The sequence below is a fragment of the Ambystoma mexicanum genome, chromosome 13 (genome assembly GCF_040938575.1).
Source record: "Ambystoma mexicanum isolate Mex_15411 chromosome 13, UKY_AmexF1_1, whole genome shotgun sequence".
NCBI classification, from domain to species: Eukaryota; Metazoa; Chordata; class Amphibia; order Caudata; family Ambystomatidae; genus Ambystoma; species Ambystoma mexicanum.
Window position 1 is genome coordinate 236,582,672 of NC_090938.1, and position 20,651 is coordinate 236,603,322.

The following is a 20,651-nucleotide window of genomic DNA, read 5'->3' on the forward strand; positions in this document are numbered from 1 at the left end:
CTGGTGCAAGATGATGCAGGGACAGGATTGCACACAGGCACCTCTGCGGCGGCCTGTGCTGCCTCCTGTCCCTGGTCCTGCACTGCACCACTAGCACCAGTGGGATCCCCACCTCCAGACCCCGTCTCTGTTGCTTGCACGGCCTCCTCCTCCACCAAACCCCCCACCAATCTGGATGACTCTGTGCCATCTTCCCCCGTTGGGCCCTGTGGGGTCCCAGCTGCCCCTTCTGCTGCCGAGGAGTCCAACTCCAACCTCCGCCTCTTGGACCTCCCCCCGGCAGCTGCGGCCTGGGACGCGGCACCGGACTCCTCACTCCCCGACGAGATGACAACATGGGAGGGGAGCCGGGCCTTACGTCTCCGGCTGGCGCTGGGATCCCCGACGCTGTGCTCCACATCACCTTCTCCGCCCTCTTCATCAGTTGACGCTGCAGACAGGGAGAAATAAAACACAGGCATCAGGGCACTGTACAATGGACACATACACACATGACAGTTGTACATGAGTTGCATTGGCAAACCTCAGACATGTCATCACAATCCCCAACACACATGTCATTTCAACTCGCACACATGAGCCATACCACAGCCATATCGCAACTGCCAGCACTATCCATACACATACAACAGCATGAGCAGGCAAAGGTGAGCCAGACATCACATGCAACACAGGAAGTGCACCACACATGTACACACACCACCACACTTGCATGCATGTGTACACCTTTGCCAAGTGTCGCAGTGTTCAGATTGGCATCCATGTCACATCTGCCCATCAGGCTTCCACATACCGCTGTCACATGCATCCATGTTGCATCACTCTTGCACCCTTGTCAAATACACACACATGCACATGTACACAGTGCTGATACATGCAGCTGTAAACAACATAAATGCGTGACATCACGGACATGTCTACTTACATACACATTCATCCAAACATGTGTGCCCACACAACTGCATTTGGCATGCAAGCCTACACACACAAGCACCATCCATGTCTCACACATTCCAGCCCTCGCATGTGTTAGCCCCACAGCCCTGTACACCCCCACCCATACTCGACCCCATACAAACAGATGTGCAACCTGCACACTACTGAAAAATCACCACATGCACAGCAAACAAATCAGGATGCATGTACACTTACCGCTCGACTCCAGACGGGTCAGCCTCTCAAGGACCTGGACGTGGAGCGCTGGGGATATGCATTCCAGGACCCTCATCTGTTCTTCCGACAAGTGGCCCCGGCGCCCCTTGGCATCCGCTGCCTTCAAGAGGCACCGGGCCTTGTTCAGGGTCCTGGACCTGAAGTCCTCCCAGCGCTTCTTGACAGGTTGGAAGTCGCGGACTGCCACTCCCTCCACGTTGATGGCAGTCACGATGTCAGTCCAGATCCGAGACCGTCCTTCCTTGTCTGCGTGGGAACTTCCAAAGAGGGCCTCATACTGCCCCAGGACTTGCTCCACCAGGACACAAACTTCGGTGGCACTGAAGCTGGTGCCCCTCTGCCTCTCTAGCCGGGGGTTGTCAGTGGTCTCAGATGGTGTTTGCCCCGACATGACAACCCCAGAGGCAGGAGTGGGTGGGCAACTGGGTCCTGGGGCTGGGCTGTGGAGCGATGGAATCCAAGTCGGGAGTCTTCGGTTCCAGCAGGGGTGGTCACAGCAACAGCACCCCTGGCTGATGTGCAGGCAGCAAATGGCAGGGCACGTGGGCAGCAGGCAGTCAGGCAGCAGCAGATGGCAGGTGGGAGTGTGCTTGGGGCTCTGGGGGGCAGTAGTTCGGCCTTCTGGGCAGGAGCGTGGTCTTCCGTGTGCTTACGCGTGACCAGCTTGATACGGAGTGATTTGGCACGTGAAAATCCTGCACGTCTGCGTGTAAATCGAGGAAAGGCCCTAAACGCGTATGCACGTCAGCACGCATATGCGATTTCATTGGACCAAAGGCCCTTAGCGCGTGAGCGTGTCTGTGACGTGAGGCGCGCGGGTGTTTCCCTCATTACACGTGATGACAGAGCACATGTGGATTTCCACCAATCGCGTGTGGAACTTCCTGCGCACCCCCAGTAATACACGTACCCAGGCCAATCGCGTGTACGCTCACTTCCCTCCGATTACACGTGATGACACTCGGACGTGCAGTTTTACCACGTGTGCTCGCATATGCGATTTCATTGGCCCAAAGGCCACCATGTGCAGCTGTGACGTCACGCGCATGGCCGTAGAGAATGGCGCGTGTAAAAATGAAGAGATACACGTCCGAGTGTCAAAGCGCGTAATTGGTGGAAATGGCCTCATTGCGTATGCGCGTCTGTGATGTGTGTATAAAAGGTACGTGTAGAACGCCATTTCCTTGTACGTGCTTTTCGTGGAGAGCGAGTGGGTGAAATCTGTACTTCTTGTCGGTTCACACGCGATTTACTTCACGGCGTTTCCAGTTCGTACTCCCTGTTACCTCTGACAGTTTTTTCTCTTTTCCTCTTTTTCCTGGGCCTGTTTCCTCCGACAGCTTCCCTACTACTGTTGTCCTGTCTTCTCAGACAGTGTACAATTCTTCTTTTGGCGGGGGTGTTGCCAACGCGCACACGCGCATATTTTTCACGCTTTTGTTCCTGGCAGACGGTGAGTCGCGCACGTATCTAACATCTGTGCTTGCCCCGTGTGTCGCGTACCCCTTCAGAGGTCATTCTAGGCTGCGTGTGACACGCATACGTTCATTCTTGTGTTCCTGGGTGCCACAGCGTAGTGCAGGTTTCTTTTTCCACGCACGTGGTCTAGGAGGGGTTGCGTGCACCTTACTTCCCTTTTTTGGGGTGCCTGTGCGTTGCGTGACCCGTCATCTTTCCCCAGGGGTGACATACAGCCTTGCTAGAGAACTAGGGTATGATTACCATCTGGTACCCAAGCCCTTTGACCCCCAATTGCCCAGGACAATAGTTCACATCAACTCCCATACGCACAGTAACATCAGTGCCATGGCTGGGAGGCGAACAAGCCGTAAGGGTGGCAAAGGTGGCCAAGCCCCCAGTGGTGGCCGTGGTGGATCCGGTAGGGGATGTGGCCGTGACTTGTAGGGTGCCCCTAGCCCCCCATGTGTGGAGGAGCAGTCAGGGACACCCATGTCCCCCCCCCCCCCCGGTTGAGGTTACTGTGGCTGACACCATCCATGCTCAGCCCTTGTTGGACCAGCCCACTGTGGAACCAGACCTGGCACAGGGTGACTCCATGGCTGACTTCCAGGTCAGCAGGTCTAGGCCACGTGCGCCGGTGAACGTTGGTGTCATCAGGCCACGTGGATCAGGGGCAGCTAGGTCATCTGCTGCCCCGCGTAGGCAGGCTGGGGAGGCTGCAGGGGCATCTGTGGCTCCATCCACCCCACCTCTCACACACCCAGCCAGGACAGTGTCGGTCCAAGTCCATCATGCTGACATTCCCCCTGACACATCACACTTGAGATAATGCCTGCACCAACTCCCATGCTGAGTGTGCAATCCCACGCTCCTGCCCCTAGTGTCCAGAGCGGCGCAGGACACTCCGGATCACCACCACCTTCCAAGCAGAAGAGGAAGAGTGCTCGTCCAGTAGAGGCTGATGCCCCAGACACGGCTACACAGTCCGGCCCGTCAAGGAAGCCCAGCTTCAATGAGGCCGAACTGAATGCACTTGTAGAGTATGTGTCCGCACATGACCGCGAAATGGTGATTGTTGCAGGATCCAAGACCACACCTGCACAACGTCAGGCACACTGGCAGACCATTGCGGGCATCATAAGTGCCCTTGGAATCGTGAGGCGCACAGCTAATGATTGCTACAAGCGCTGGAATGACCTGAAGCGCAGGGCAAAGAATAAGCTGGCCTCAAGTCATGCCGCAACTCTAGTGACTGGAGGGGGGTCTCCAGCAGACGACATAGAACTCACTCCACATGAGCAGGTTGCTGGGACCTACGTCACGGAGGAACAGATCCAAGGCGTGGGAGTAGTGGCAGATTACGAGGCATTGTCCGGTGAGTGCACAGGCATGTGTGTGTCATCCATGTGCATGTTGTGTGTGGGAGGGCTTCTGTTTGGGTGCCAGGGGAGGGTGTGTGTGCCTGAGTGGTTCGGCTCACCCATGTGCCACTTCCTAAACATTCTTGGCACCAGCATTTGGGTATAGCAGCATCCCTTCGGCCAACATTAGACATCCAGCCCAACACCACGCCAGTTGCCCTTGGAGTGTGATCTTGCCACTACACTGTTGCTTATTTACCTCTGTTTATTCAGGCAGATTGTTTGCATACCACCACTTTTACTCGGGATTTCTCAGTCCTATTGTCACATGTCTGACATGGCTATGGTACAGTGGTCTGGCTCAGTTTCGTGGACATGATTAGTTTGGACATGTCCCTGTGCTATAGGACCATTTTTGACTGGCAGCTGCATGTTAAACATTAGAACCATTACAATGAAAATAATCAATCATATGAACAAACTGGACTGAATGAACAATTGGTGACCTCCTCTCCCTCTTCACTTCATGGCTAGGGTACATGCCATCTGTGTGATGGCATGTGTATTTGACCTGCCAATCACTGGCCAATGTGTGATGGCACTGCTAGGCAGCATGCAGCAAATGTGTTCATCTTCCATTTTGGTGTCATCAATGTGTGGCATCTGCCTCCCCATCACACGCAGTGACGGTGCATGCATGGGAGTGTTTTAGTCATGTGGGACATGTGTCAATCAAGTACTGTTTCTGTAGCCTCTCAGCCCTCATTGTGTGCCATAGTGCTAATGCCTGTTTCCATTTGTTTTCTTTTATGTCTTTGCAGGGGAAGACGCACCTGATACTGCTGGGGTTGTGGAGATGGTGCAGACCCAGGAGGGGTCTGAGGGCCGACTGACCACCAGTGAGGGACGTGGTGTGGTGGTGGGTGAGAACCCACAACTGCTGCAGGTCGTGCTCTCAAGGGGTGTCTCTGGCTGCACCTCCCCCGAGCTGTACTCAGGTGTTGATTCGGATGATGAGACCTACGTGCCGTCGCAGATGAGTGTTCCTGGGAGGGATTCTGTTCTGTCCGACCCACCTGCACCAGGGTTAGAACCCTCAATGGGGATGTCAGTGTTGGCAGGTACGCCTTTGGGGGTTACGGATGCAGGGTCACACTCCGCGACATCTGATCCTGTTCCTGGGCCAGCAGATCAGAGGGGGAATGCAGTCCTGCAGCCTCAGGCAGTGCCGGCACAGCAAGGCGCAGTTCGCCTTGCCCCAGACAGGTGCGGTGCCCGCCGACGTGGTGGCCGTACGCCACCTGGCAATACCGCATGGGAGCAATCCATTTACGGTATGGCAACCCAACAGGCAGCATCATCAGAGATGATGGCTCAGACCATGGATAGGGTGGCCACTTCCATTGTCCCCCCCGAAAGGCTGATGGAGCGACTACAGCAGGCAACCGACTCCATCTGCCAGTCACACAGGGAGGACATGTTGGCGTCCGACAGGGACAGGGGGGCGGCACTGGCGACTCTGGAGGAAGCCCTTTCCATAGAGTCCCAGGGCCACTGGGAAGCCCTGAGGCTGGAACTCCTTCACCTCAGGACGACTCTTGTTGAGCTTGAGGCTTCAACAAACCGAAGGACAGAACAGCAGCTGGAGCGTCTCACCTGTACGCTCTCAGCTGAGATGCAGGCAACTAGGGATGGAGGTCCGGGCATCCCGTGAGTTGTTGCATTGGGACCTCCGCACACTCATCCTCCAGAATGAGACCTACCACACCCGCATGCTTGCCACCACCTCCGGATGCAGCTGCAGAGGGTGAGAATAGCGACAGCAGTGATACTCCCACAATAGGGTAGCCGTGTAGGCCATGAGCCCATGGAGGTGTTTTTTTTTTTCGCAAGATCCACACAGGTGGGTTTTGGTGTGCACCCTGTCCTCGGACCTCCTGGGTAGCCTCCCCAACCCCCCCCCCCCCCCCCCGGCCCATTAATGGCCATTTTTGATTTTTTTTTTATTTTCTTTTTTTTTGGGACAATGTGTTGCCTTGTGTGGCTCCCGTGGGCATACGCTGCATTGTGGCTGGGCACATGCAGGCTTGTCATGGATTTGGTTCAGATGCTTGGGTTTTTGTCACACACACCCCTCCTGCTTCCCGTTTCCATGGGCTTGCAAAGGGTGTGCCCAAGTGACACTGACGTACATGGTGACATTGGACTCCCATGAGCTGTGTGGGCAGTCTGTAGTCAATACTGTGTATACATTCATAGTGCATATTGTTGTTGTATTGTACACTGCGTGGTGTATTGATATGTGCCTCTGCATCCATCTCATCCTCCATATTTGCAGGTCCATTCCTCATGTCTTCACAATGCGGTCCACCTTGGAACTGGAGTCCATGTTGTAAGCAGTGCACCTACACTCTTGCGTGGCGCTAACACTGTATACTTGCAAGTGTTCGGAGGGCTGTCATCATCAGGTGATGAGGCTAGCTAATTTTTAAGTCTGTAATGTCATGTTTAAGGTAGGTTGGAGGTTGTGTAGGTGATTGGTATTCTTGGTAAGTATTTGGTAATGTGGGCTGTAGGTCCTGCATTACTGTGAGCATTTCATGTGTGGACAGGTTTCCATTAGGGACACTGTAGCTGCTGACACTTGGGGCATGTTGTGGGGATTCATTTCTTTCCTCTCACATTGCATGACATGCCATGGTGTGTTGTGTGGCCGTGCCGTGGAGGGGGTGGGTGACATGGCACTGTTTTCATGTAGTATTTTGCAAGTGGGTATTCATTTCTGCAGCATGGAAGTGTCTTTTCATCACACTGCATTGGTGGTGTTTGTGTAGGTAGGGATGCACACATTGTCACAATTCCACATGAACAATCTCAGGCTGCTATGGTTCTGACAGTTGACAGTCCCTTTGTTCGTCTTAATTGTCAGGTCGAGTCATCATTGCTTATCAGATGGTATGTGCCAGGCCTGTGTGCACTCCACTGGGGTGTGATTTCTATGTGAAGTAATTAGCCACCAGCTGCATACGGGCTGCCTCACCCCGTGCCCTCTCCCCTCCCATGCGCAGCGGGCGTGCATGTGGTTGAGGATGTGGGGCCACCACCATGTCCACGGCCAGGCCCCGGCGTGTTGCAACATTGTGCAGGACACATGCTGCCACTATGATCCTGCACACTACTGCGGGCGCATATAACAGCTGCCCGCCAGACCGGTCAAGGGAGCGAAAGCGTGACTTGAGCACTCTGAATGTGCACTCCACTATGCCCCGGGTTGCAATATGGGCTGTGTTGTATCTTACCTCTGGAGGCATGATGGGGTTCCGAATTGGCGTCATCATGTGGGTGCTCAGAGGGTAGGCACTGTCCCCTGGTGAGGAGGTGATGGGTATCATTAGTGGGGTAGTGACATAACTCTGCATCTGACATTCATGCATGTGCAGTGGCATTCATACTGACCAAGCAGCCATGTATCACCATGCCGGCCAGCTTCTAGGTCCCGGCTTAGGGTAGACATTCGGTAAATGAAGCTGTCGTGGGTGGACCCTGGATAGTTGGCATATACTGAGGTGATGATTCCCTTAGCATTACATACTACCTGCAAGTTGATGGAATGCCAGTGCTTGCGGTTCCTATAGATGTGCTCAGATGCCCTGGGGGGACGTAGTGCCACATGGGTGCAGTCAATGGCACCTAGCACTTTTGGAAATTGTGCCACACCGTAGAAATCGAGGGTGGCAGCCTGTCTTTCTGCAGGTGTCCGGGGCAGGTATATGTGCCTACGGACTGATGGGCGTGCAGTGATGATGTTCAAGACCTGGTGTAGGCAGCGTGACTGCGTGGCCTGTGACACCCCACCCACTATGGCACTTGTCCGCTGAAATGATCATGTGGCCAAGAAGTGCAGTACATTGAGGACCTTCTCCAGGGGGCTGAGTGCTTGGGAGCACAGGGTAGGTGATGTGAGGTCATCCTCCCACTCACTGACCAGGTCCAGTATTATGTGTGGGGGAAACCTGTACCTCCCATATACCTGGTCATCAGGCATCCCAAAAAGGCTGGTTCTGGGAGTGAAAATTCGGGCCCTCACTATCCTCCTCCTTTGGTAACCCACGGCCACTGCTGCTAGGAATGGTATATTCATCCTGGCGTATGAGCTTGTTTGTTGTTTGCGCGCACTTTTATGCTGCGCGGGTCGACGTACGCCTGCTTCATGCTGGCGTACGTGTGTCAGGATTGGACCCTTTTTCGGCACGTCATAGGCGAACGTGTGAATCTTCCCGCCCACACCAGGAATACACGTAGCACTCTCTCACAGGCACAGTCGCGGGTAAATATTCCCACCCACCCCTGGAATACATGTAACCCACTCTCACAGGCCCAATCGCGTGTGGAAGTTCACGTGCACCCCGAAGTACACGTACCCAGGCAAATCGCGTGTGGAAGTTCACGCGCACCCCGAAGTACACGTACAATCGCGTGTGGAACTTCACGCGCACCCCGTAGTACACGTACCCAGGCAAATCGCGTGTGGAAGTTCACGCGCACCCTGAAGTACACGTACCCAGGCAAATAGCACGGCTGGGGAGTGTGGATGGTGGTAGACATGGGTATGGCCTGGTGGAGGCTGCCCCTGGTGGCTGGGGGGTGGGGGTGGTGGGAGACATGAGTGGGGGCTTGGTGGAGGCTGCCCCTGACTGCTGGGGGGTAGGGGGTGGTGGGAGACATGGGTGGGGGCCTGGTGGAGGGTGCCCCTGGTGGCTGGGGGTGGTGGGAGACATGAGTGGGGACCTGGTGGAGGCTTCCCCTGCACTGCGGGGGGGTGGGGGTACTAGGGGACATGAGTGGGGGCCTGGTGGAGGCTGCCCCTGGTGGCTGGGGGGTGGGGGTGGTGGGAGACATGAGTGGGGGCCTGGTGGAGGCTGCCCCTGGTGGCTGGGGGGTGGGGGTGGTGGGTGACATGAGTGGGGGCCTGGTGGAGGCTGCCCCTGCACTGCTGGGGGTGGGGGTGGTGGGTGACATGAGTGAGGCTGCCCCTGGTGGCTGGGGGGTGGGGGTGCGGGGACATGAGTTGGACATGAATGGGGGCCTGCTGGCAGGTGCCCCACACTGCTGGGGGTGGGGGTGGTGGGAGACATGAGTGGGGGCCTGGTGGAGGATGCCCCTGGTGGCTGGGGGTGGTGGGAGACATGAGTGGGTGCCTGGTGGAGGCTGCCCCTGGTGGCTGGGGGGTGGGGGTGGTGGTAGACATGGGTGGGGGCCTGGTGGAGGCTGCCCCTGCAATGCTGGGGGGTGGGGGTGGTGGGAGACATGAGTGGGGGCCTGGTGGAGGCTGCCCCTGGTGGCTGGGGGGTGGGGGTGCAGGGGGACATGAGTTGGACATGAGTGGGGGCCTGCTGGCAGGTGCACCACAGTGCTGGGGGGTGGGGGTGGTGGTAGACATGGGTGGGGGCCTGGTGGAGGCTGCCCCTGCACTGCTGGGGGGTGGGGGTGGTGGGTGACATGAGTGGGGGCCTGGTGGAGGCTGCCCCTGCACTGCTGGGGGGTGGGGGTGGTGGGTGACATGAGTGGGGGCCTGGTGGAGGCTGCCCCTGCACTGCGGGGGGGGGTACCAGGGGACATGAGTGGGGGCCTGGTGGAGGCTGCCCCTGGTGGCTGGGGGGGTGGGGGTGGTGGAAGACATGAGTGGGGGCCTGGTGGAGGCTGCCCCTGGTGGCTGGGGTGTGGGGGTGGTGGTAGACATGGGTGGGGGCCTGGTGGAGGCTGCCCCTGCACTGCTGGGGGTGGGGGTGGTGGGAGACATGAGTGGGGGCCTGGTGGAGGCTGCCCCTGGTGGCTGGGGGGTGGGGGTGCAGGGGGACATGAGTTGGACATGAGTGGGGGCCTGCTGGCAGGTGCACCACAGTGCTGGGGGGTGGGGTGGTGGGAGACATGTGTGGGGCCCTGGTGGAGGCTGGGGGGTGGGGGTGGTGGTAGACATGGGTGGGGGCCTGGTGGAGGCTGCCCCTGCACTACTGGGGGGTGGGGGTGGTGGGTGACATGAGTGGGGGCCTGGTGGAGGCTGCCCCTGCACTGCTGGGGGTGGGGGTGGTGGGTGACATGAGTGGGGGCCTGGTGGAGGCTGCCCCTGGTGGCTGGGGGGTGGGGGTGGTGGGAGACATGAGTGGGGGCCTGGTGGAGGCTGCCCCTGGTGGCTGGGGGGTGGGGGTGGTGGGAGACATGAGTGGGGGCCTGGTGGAGGCTTCCCCTGGTGGCTGGGGGGTGGGGGTGGTGGAAGACATGAGTGGGAGCCTGGTGGAGGATGCCCCTGGTGGCTGGGGGTGGTGGGAGACATGAGTGGGTGCCTGGTGGAGGCTGCCCCTGGTGGCTGGGGGGTGGGGGTGGTGGTAGACATGGGTGGGGGCCTGGTGGAGGCTGCCCCTGCACTGCTGGGGGGTGGGGGTGGTGGGAGACATGAGTGGGGGCCTGGTGGAGGCTGCCCCTGGTGGCTGGGGGGTGGGGGTGCAGGGGGACATGAGTTGGACATGAGTGGGGGCCTGCTGGCAGGTGCACCACAGTGCTGGGGGGTGGGGGTGGTGGGAGACATGAGTGGGGGCCTGGTGGAGGCTGCCCCTGGTGGCTGGGGGGTGGGGGTGGTGGTAGACATGGGTGGGGGCCTGGTGGAGGCTGCCCCTGCACTGCTGGGGGGTGGGGGTGGTGGGTGGCATAAGTGGGGGCCTGGTGGAGGCTGTCCCTGCACTGCTGGGGGCTGGGGGTGGTGGGTGACATGAGTGGGGGCCTGGTGGAGGCTGCCCCTGGTAGCTGGGGGTGGTGGGAGACATGAGTGGGGGCCTGGTGGAGGCTGCCCCTGGTGGCTGGGGGTGGGGGTGGTGGGAGACATGAGTGGGGGCCTGGTGGAGGTAGCCCCTGCACTGCTGGAGGGTGGGGGTGGTGGGTGACATGAGTGGGGGCCTGGTGGAGGCTACCCCTGCACTGCTGGGGGGTAGGGGTGGTGGGAGACATGAGTGGGGGCCTGGTGGAGGCTGCCCCTGACTGCTGGGGGGTAGGGGGTGGTGGGAGACATGGATGGGGGCCTGTTGGAGGGTGCCCCTGGTGGCTGGGGGGTGGGGGTGGTGGGAGACATGAGTGGGGGCCTGGTGGAGGCTTCCCCTGCACTGCGGGGGGGTGGGGGTAATAGGGGACATGAGTGGGGGCCTGGTGGAGGCTGCCCCTGGTGGCTGGGGGGTGGGGGTGGTGGAAGACATGAGTGGGGGCGTGGTGGAGGCTGCCCCTGGTGGCTGGGGGGTGGGGGTGGTGGGTGACATGAGTGGGGGCCTGGTGGAGGCTGCCTCTGCACTGCTGGGGGGTGGGGGTGGTGGGAGACATGTGTTGGTGATCAGTGGTGCAAGGTGACATGTGGGTTGGCTGGTGGGCATGGCCATGGTGGATGGGTTGCCTGTGGGACATGAGCAGGGGTGCAGGGTAGTACCTTGTGGTGTGGGCTGCCTGCAGGGGCCGTGGAGGGTGTAGAGGGAACACCTGGGGGGACCCACATCGCCAAATCACGTGTAGCATTCCCCCGCACCACCGAAATGCACGTACCCTGCAGAAATCACGTGTGAATCTTCCGCGCACATCGGAATACACGTACCCAGGCCAATCGCGTGTGGTACTTCCCGCGCACCCCCATCTAGCCAGGCCAATCACCTGTGGAACATCCCGCGCACCCTGTAGTACATGTACCCAGGCCAATCGCGTGTGGAACTTCCCGCGCACCCCTGAAATCCACGTACCCGGCCAAATCGCGTGTGGAACTTGCTGCGTACCCCTGAAATCCACGTACCCAGCCAAATCGCGTGTGAAACTTCCCGCGCACCCCTGGAATCCACGTAACCAGCCAAATCGCGTGTGAAACTTCGCGCGCACCCCTGAAATCCACGTACCCAGCCAAATCACGTGTTGAACTTCCCGCGCACCCCTGAAATCCACGTACCCGGCCAAATCGCATGTGGAACTTCCCGCGCACCCCTGAAATCCACGTACCCAGTCAAATCGCGTGTTGAACTTCCCGCGCACCCCTGAAATCCACGTACCTGGCCAAATCGCGTGTGGAACTTCCCGCGCACCCCTGAAATCCACATACCCAGCCAAATCTCGTGTGAAACTTCCCGTGCACCTCTGGAATCCACCTACCCAGACAATTTGCGTGTGAAACTTCCCGCGCACCCCGAAATACACACACACACGTTATTTTTCAGTCAGCGGGTGTCCGTGTTTGTGGGTAGCCCTTTGCACGTCATTTGTCCTGGAGGGCCACAGTATAGGACATTCATCATAGCTGTATATAGGTGTTATTTGTTGGCGCACCTTTTGGCGCACATTTTTTACAGGCGCAGGGACGCTACCGCCTGCTTTCTTGTGGCGGTCGTGTTTGTGCCTGTGCGCTGGTTTGACCGTGCGCTGTTTTGCCCTATTCGATTCCATGAATACGTGTTGTAGGCGAGCGTGTGTGCGTTCCGCGCTCTTGCACCCTGTACTTCCCCCGTGACGCCCACATTTTGGCAAGTTGTTCCCCATTCCGAGTGTTCCGCCCCGTGTTCCGCCTACTTTTGTTGTGTGCGTCGCGCTATGTGCGATTTTCGCTGTGGCCTGTGCGATTTTCGCTGTGACCTGGCGCACGCCGTTAGATGGCCTGGGCGCCAACGTGCGCCGTGCACTTTTTTAGCGCACATCAGATGGTTTTTTCGCGCACGCCCTTCCATGAATCGATGTGCGCTGCTTTTCGTGCGATTTTCGCACTTGCACTGCGATTTTCGCAATTCCACTGCGATTCGCACGTTTTTGCCCACTTGCGCCGCGCAAATTATTCCATGAATCGGCCTCTAAATCTGTCCGTAATGTTCGCATGAAAGTTGAAACTGTTCTAAGAACACAGCTGGTGTTCGGGATGTCCACAATCAAACTACCACATGTGGTGTCCTGAAATGTTCATCAATAAACAAAATGGAGGTGTCCTGGGGACGCTAGACCTGTCCGTATTGATCGCAGGCGAGTTGAAACTGTTCTAAGAACACAGGCAGTATCCTGAAATTTTCGTAAATAAGCTAAATGGGGGTGTCCTAAGGATAGTATTGTTCAGAGGCAAGCTGAAACTGTCCTAACACACGGTGTCCTGAAATGTTCGTCAATAAACAAAATGGGGGTGTCCTGAGGACGCTAGACCTTTCCGTATTGTTCGCAGGCGAGTTGAAACTGTTCTAGAACACAGGCAGTATCCTGAAATTTTCGTAAATAACCAAAATGGGTGTGCCCTGAGGACGCTATGCCTGTCCATATTGTTCAGAGGCAAACTGAAACTGTCCTAAGAACAAACGCTGTGTTCTGAAATGTTCGTAAATATACAAAATGGGAGTGTCCTGAGGACGCTAGATCTGTCCGTTTTCTTCGCAGGCGAGTTGAAACTGTTCTAAGAACACACATAGTATCCTGAAATGTTCATAAATAAACTAAATGGGGGTGTCCTAAGGACGCTATACCTGTCCGTATTGTTCGGAGGCAAGCTGAAACTGTCCTAAGAACACACACAGTGTCCTAAAATATTCGTAAATAAACAAAATCGGGATGTCCTGAGGATTCTATGCCTGTCTGTATTGTTCGCATGCGAGTTGAAACTGTTCTAAGAACAAATGCCTGTCCGTAACTGTTAGTTTCACTTGTGACACACTTTTAATTATTCTGTGGACCTGAACAGTGTCCGTATAACACCAATGCGCATGCGCAAAACAGTTTCAGTGCATTTGATGTCCTGCGGACACCCACTCCCTTCGTGGACATGTTCGCGAAGCTATCATATGACCACACCCACTCTGAGCGTGTGTTCTGACTGCGAACACTGTTCGTGTCCCCGAACAATTTAAAACTACCTTTTCAAGCAATCCACAATATTTTTCAATAATAACTCACCATAGCACAAGTCCCACATAGCAATCCGGAGTTTCTACATACTTTTTGTGACTTTTTGAACCTTTTTTTGGTGTTCGATCTGTCCACGGGCAGCGCACATGTCCGCGAACCACACACAAGCACCCCTATAAAAGGCCACACCCTAGAGCTCATTCTCATTGTGTTTCTGGCTATCTTACAGAACACAGTGCATTTTCCTGCCAACTTTCCAGATTTTCATCTGAAACCTGATGGCATCCATGGCTGCAGTACTGCCACCTGGGGCTACATCTGCCTCAGCAGCACCCCAACCCCCTCCACCACCACCACCTCCCCAAGGGCCTGAAGAGGGGAACAGGAGTGAGGATGCAGAGGAGGATGAAGAAGATGACGAGAATGAGGTAGAGGAACTCCCTACTACCAGCACTCGGCGTGAGTCTTGGGTGTGGCGGTTATTTACCATTCATGGTAATGTTCCTAAGGCGCGTGCGAACCGAGTCACCTGCAAAGAGTGCAAAATGTTACTCAGTCGCGGGAGGGCTGGTTCATACAGCTTTGGGACAACTACCATGAAGCGACACCTAAAGTAATTCCACACTGGGGCCTTTCGCAAGGTTGTACCTTGCGAGGAGCGTAGTAGGTTGACTTCCTCTACTTCATCCTCCATTTTCGAACCTGTCCCCACAAGGAACACTCCTGTGGGACAGCGTATTCCTCAAACTGCCTCACAAGCCATACGCAATACTGATGACCCTTAGCTTTCGAGGTTTACAGTTCTGTGTATGTACTACGATGAAGTACTGTGCAGGGGGGAGAGACTTCGAAGTGCTTTTGATGCTCTGGTCTAAGAGCTCGAGAAGATCTGCTCACTACCCAAGTAAAACCCACTCTACATCTTCCTCTCTCCACCCACCCTTTCTTATCCCCGTGGTTGGTGTCCCCCCCCTTACCCTCCTTTTCCCTCCTCTCCTAGTGTGTCATGTATAAAAAATCCAAAAAAATATAAAACAAAATTTAAAAAAAAGCCTCTTTTCAGAGCCACCTTTCACAGTTTAAAAACAGAAGTGAAAATAAATGAAGCAGAGCCCTGTGTATTTTTTAGAAGTCTGCGGACAGTCTGCGAACATCTAAAATTTTGGGGTGCTGCCCCATCATAACCATTGCAGTTTTGTCTGGGAGGAAGTGGTGGCTCTGAAAAGAGCCTTTTGATGGTGTTTGTTTGTGTTTGAAATGCTCAACACCTACTACAAAATGGATGCTGTAATTCCAAAAAAGGTTGCAATGCATTTTGTACATTTCTCAGAAAAATCTGATTGCCAGCATAAGTAAAATGGACTCCATCTCTGCGAAAAATGTATGTACTACGAAACATAATATTTTCATTGTGAAAAGAGGACATGCAAAAATCTCTTAGAAAGGCACAAACAGCCTTATTGACATTGTGCCTTGCTTTCTCCATTTGTGGAGCAAATTAAGAAGAACAAAGCCACATTTATCTCTGCGCAATCCGTGAAACAATTACTTGAGAATTTGGAAACATGTCCATGACCTTCACAAGTCCTTCTTTCATTGCAAATTGCAAAGAAATTCCAGACACATGTCCTAAACTGTTCCCTCCACAATGAATTACAATTATGTCTGGATGTTGCTCTGTCTCCAAAGTAGCACAGAGAGGTAGCAAGTCCAACCACTTCATTCCACGTACTCCATGCCAGTGCACTTCCACATGTGGGAATCCAAGATTTAAAGCTACTCCAGAGCTTTCTGCATGCACCTTCAACCAATGTATCCACGAGTCTCCCAAAATCCAAACAATCTGTTTTCTGAAACACACAGCCATAGCTATCTGTTCTTCTCTCAGCAAAAAGAGTATCTGAGAAACTCTCTCCTGGCACAACACACCCACTAAACTTTACTGACCAATCCCTTGCTCTGCTCATTCTCATTTGCATGCCTCCCCACCCCAAAATCCCCGGATGTAACACGCGATGTCCACGGACTACCGCCATGTCCGCGGACATATCGTAACATGGACAGTCCTTCTATCATTTTCATTTCACTTTCTGTGCCATTCCCTCATTGGATTTAGCTAATAAGTCACACGACCATCCGCCAATCACATTCAAGACATCTACATCTAACTGCATCATCATAGATCAGCACTTCAAATGTACTGTTAATCTCTCTGAGTACAAGTGTCATATCATTGGAAAGCACCTTCTACAAGAAATATTGTACAAGTCTCCAAGATTTCTACTTGCAGCTGCATGCATATCCATATGCATGAACACAAACTACAGGTATGCATATTTTCTGTATAGTACATGTACAATTCTTATAGATTCATATAATCAGATTAACTGACTTTTACCTTGTGTAATCTATAAAATGAATTTACTGTCATTTTTTCCATCTCCTATAATCAACTGTCACTTCCAAACCTATCTGATATTTAATTTCTTTTTACACACACATTTTCAAAGCATGTTGAACTAACATATGTAAAGTACAATATAAAGAGTTAACATACTCAAACAAAATTGCATGCACACAGTATGTTCAAATATCAAACAACAATACATGTACAAAAACATAACAATGTATTTATTTATTTATTTATTTATTTATTTATATTTATATAGCACGCAAGCAGCCCATAGCATTGAGGCGCTGTTACTTGCAAGAGCTTAGTTACAGGAATAGTGGCATTCAGTGGTACATTATGAATTCCAAAAGGCATAGAACTGATATATTTTGGTTGGTACAGTTAGTCATTACAATACAGTTTATGCATTAAGAACATATGATATGTATTCAACTGGTGCGACGCATCATATGTGAATAAGATAGTTTTCATGGTTTTGAGGAAGGCGCTGAGGGTCAATGTCAATTAAAAAAATCAATGTCTAAATTAAAAACAGTGCTATATACAAACAAAATTACTAATTTGTTTCCTTTACAATTGCAGTGAAGACAATGAAAGAAGCAGCCGAATTTCAAGTACAAAGAACAACTAAGAAAAAACCTGCTCATTCCAGAAAAAAAGTAAGTTGAATACCACCATAATATTTGTACTATTACTCAAACACACTGTAAGGTTAATCCCCATTTCTTAAACAGAGATTTACAGTCAGAATGGCGCACAAATTCCTATTTTTCGACACACAAATAACGCAACTCAGCCCCTAGAATTTTGATATTATAGAACAAACAACTTTTTTAATTGTATACCATTAGATTTACTATTTGTACTTCTCCACACCACTAGCTTACTTTCTACTGTCATCTGAACCCCATTTTAGTAGCACATAAATTCAAGAATACCCATCCCAACTAGTTGTAGTTGCGCAATGCACAATCACAAATCATTACATTACATCTTTATCATCTTACTCAGACACTCATGCACACAGCACACGTGCATTGCAGAACACCCCAACCCATACCTTCTTAATTTTTTTCAACAGACCCTAAAGAATGCCTACCAAAAATTAAGTCCTAGAAAGCAACGCAGAAGCAGAGCAAATGAAAATAGAAGTGTCCAAAATCTCTAGCAGAATTTGTAAAAAAAAGTTCAAACAAAACAGTTAATACAGTCATTTAGCAAAAAAAACAAGCTTCAAGTACAGAAACTTTGCCTCCTCTATCAAAATGTAAAACGAACCAGAAAACAATGAACAAAAATTCAGCCACCACTACAGATAAAACTGCTCCTATAAATCTTGATATAGTGCAAAGTAAGCATACCAAAAAAAGTATTTTAGCAAAAATGTTCCGTCACAGAGTCCTTCAAAATCTTATAAAAACAGGAGAGAAATCAGGCAAAAACCTTAAAACCTATTGTAGGAAATTAATCTTAGAAGCGTTGATAGACAGTGCTATCCTTCTCAAAAGAAAGTTATTTATTTTAGTGTTAAACAAAATGAAACCACTAACAAAACTAATGACCAAATTACAAAAAAGACTTCTCAATAAACGAAATGTCAACAGAAATAACTTCTTAAGTATCTGTGGAGGTGAATGGAGTCACACTAAAAGCACATAACCATATTTTAATGAAGAAGCATACAAACAAAAGCAAACAAATACAATTGCCATACATAGCAGTGGACGAGGTTATGAAAAAGTTAATACCATAATGGAACAAGAAATACTGCTTACAAAAATATCCCCAGAAAACTTAGAATTACCTCTCCATTCAACTGAATCAGAATGTCTAGTATACAAATGGCCATGCACGTCAATGTGTAACATTCCCAAAAAAGTATTCAAGCCTTTACGCCAATTCCTCAATCAATATGTGAAAGGCAAAGACAAAATGAAAATTAAACTACTGCAAAATATGGATACCTGTCCAGTACGCAAGTACACAGGACTACGAGGACATTCATTGGCCTGCATTTCAGGACCTACTTGCAAAACCACCTTCCATTATATCAAAATGATATCAACACATCATTCAACTATAAGAAATCAAGTCTATAAACTGTACTATGCTAAAAGTCCTGCTTTAGCACTAGTCAATTTAAATAACATTCTTCTACATGGTACAGCAAAAGACCTACTTGAAAACATTGACTATATCCAGAAAAAATATTTTGGAAGTGAAAGCCACTTACAGAATGAAATAACTTTAAAGCAAATTAGCAACAATTCTATGCATGGCAACCTTCTACTACACACATACAAAAAAGAAATACTGAAATTTAAAAGTACATCTGCTGAAGTACCAAACCATGTGTGTGTATGTTGCCGTAGAACTTTTTATAAAAGTAACACAAAAACTATAGACCTAACATACAAAATAGAAGACAATGAAGGTTCTAAATGGTTTGAATAAGCTCTCTGCCTTATAGCAGAAAACGAATACGAAATAACTGACCCCTTAATACTTTGCAGTTACTGCACTACAAAACTACTTGACAACAACCAAACTCCTTCACGTGTTTGGAATTTTTTCCACTACCAAAACCCCTACAACAACTCAATTTATGTGAGAGCATCATAATTCAAACAGTGCACCCCTTTCAAGCAATAATACGCCTTCAACCAAAAACAGCAAATTTACTTCCCTCTGAATTAGTGAAAGGTATTTGTGGGAAAGTAGTGTATTTACCATTAGATCTAAAACAAAATGTGCACACTCTAGGAGTGCAACGTCCAATGGAGCAATCTTTAATTATCTTAGTAAATGGTGTACCTACAAAAGACAAAAAAATGTGGATGGTTCGAATGTAATGATAGTACCATTACTCTAAAGCAGAGATTACCTGCAAATCTTACAAATGCTTATTTAATCTTCTTAAAACCAAAATTTATGAACTAAACCCTACTTTAACATTAACTAAACTTCTATTAAAAAATTATAAACTGTTACAATATGCCAACAGCTATATAACTGCCCCAAGATTCTACAACAACTGAACAGATAAATTAATACTACTAAATTATATCTAAAAATAGATAGTTAGAATACTAGAATACGCCAACTGGTATCTAACTGCCCCAAGATTTTACAATAACCAAACAGATAAATCAATACCACTTAATTATATAAAACTATAAACAGTTAGAATATGCCAACAGGTATCTAACTGCCACAAGATTCTACAACAATTAAACAGATAAATGAATACCACTAAATTATATCAAACAATAAACAGTTAGAATATGCCAACTGATATCTAACTACCCTAAGATTTTCAATAACAAAACAGATAAATCAATACCACTTCGTTATAACAAAAAATAGACTGTTAGAATATGTCAACAGGTATCTAACTGCTCCAAAAATCTGCAACAAGCCAATATATAGAGCATTAGCCAGAAACAACAAGTGAACACTGAAAACAAACAAACATATAGACTGTAGCATAACATGGATTTTTTTTCTCCCACAGACCCAATGATTTTAGCAACAAACACAGAAACTGAGCAAATTACACAGTACACTGGTTTGTAATCTACTAAATATGAGGGTAAAAAAGAAATGTTGATTATTCAATGTTATAAGTCGTTACAAAATACCAATACTAACATGACCTTTTCTTTTATCACAGAAATGAACAAGAAATACATGTACTCCAGTTACTAAACCAAACAGTAAGTATATTATAATAAGTACAACCATCACAGCCAGCAAATCACGCCCATAGTGACTTATAACTTTGGTGCTTATAAATTTAGTCTTGTCCATGCACCCAAGACTCTATGCCCTGGCCCCAACCACCGCAGCATATCACACCCATAGTGGCTTATAACTTTGTTGCTTATAAATTTGTTCTTGGATCCCAAAGTTATAAGCCACTCTGAGTGTGATATGCTGCGGTGGTTGTGGCCAGGGCATATGCCCTGGCCACAAACACCGCAGCATTTCACACCCATAGAGTCAAACATTTTAATTATGCCATATGGGCACTTTTAATGTCCGCGGACATGATGATTGTTCTTAGAACAGTTTCAACTTGCCTACGAACAGTATGGACAGGCATAGCGTCCCCAGGACCCCCCATTTTGTTTATTTACGAACATCCCAGGACACATGATGTTTTCTTAGAACACTTTCATCTTGCCAGCGAACAATACGGACAGCGTCCTCAGGACACCCCCATTCCGTCCATTGATGAACATTTCAGGACACTGCATGTGTTATTAGAACAGTTTCAACTTGCCTGCAAACAAAACGGACAGGCATACCGTCCTAAGGACACACCCATTTTGTTTATTTTTTGAAACATT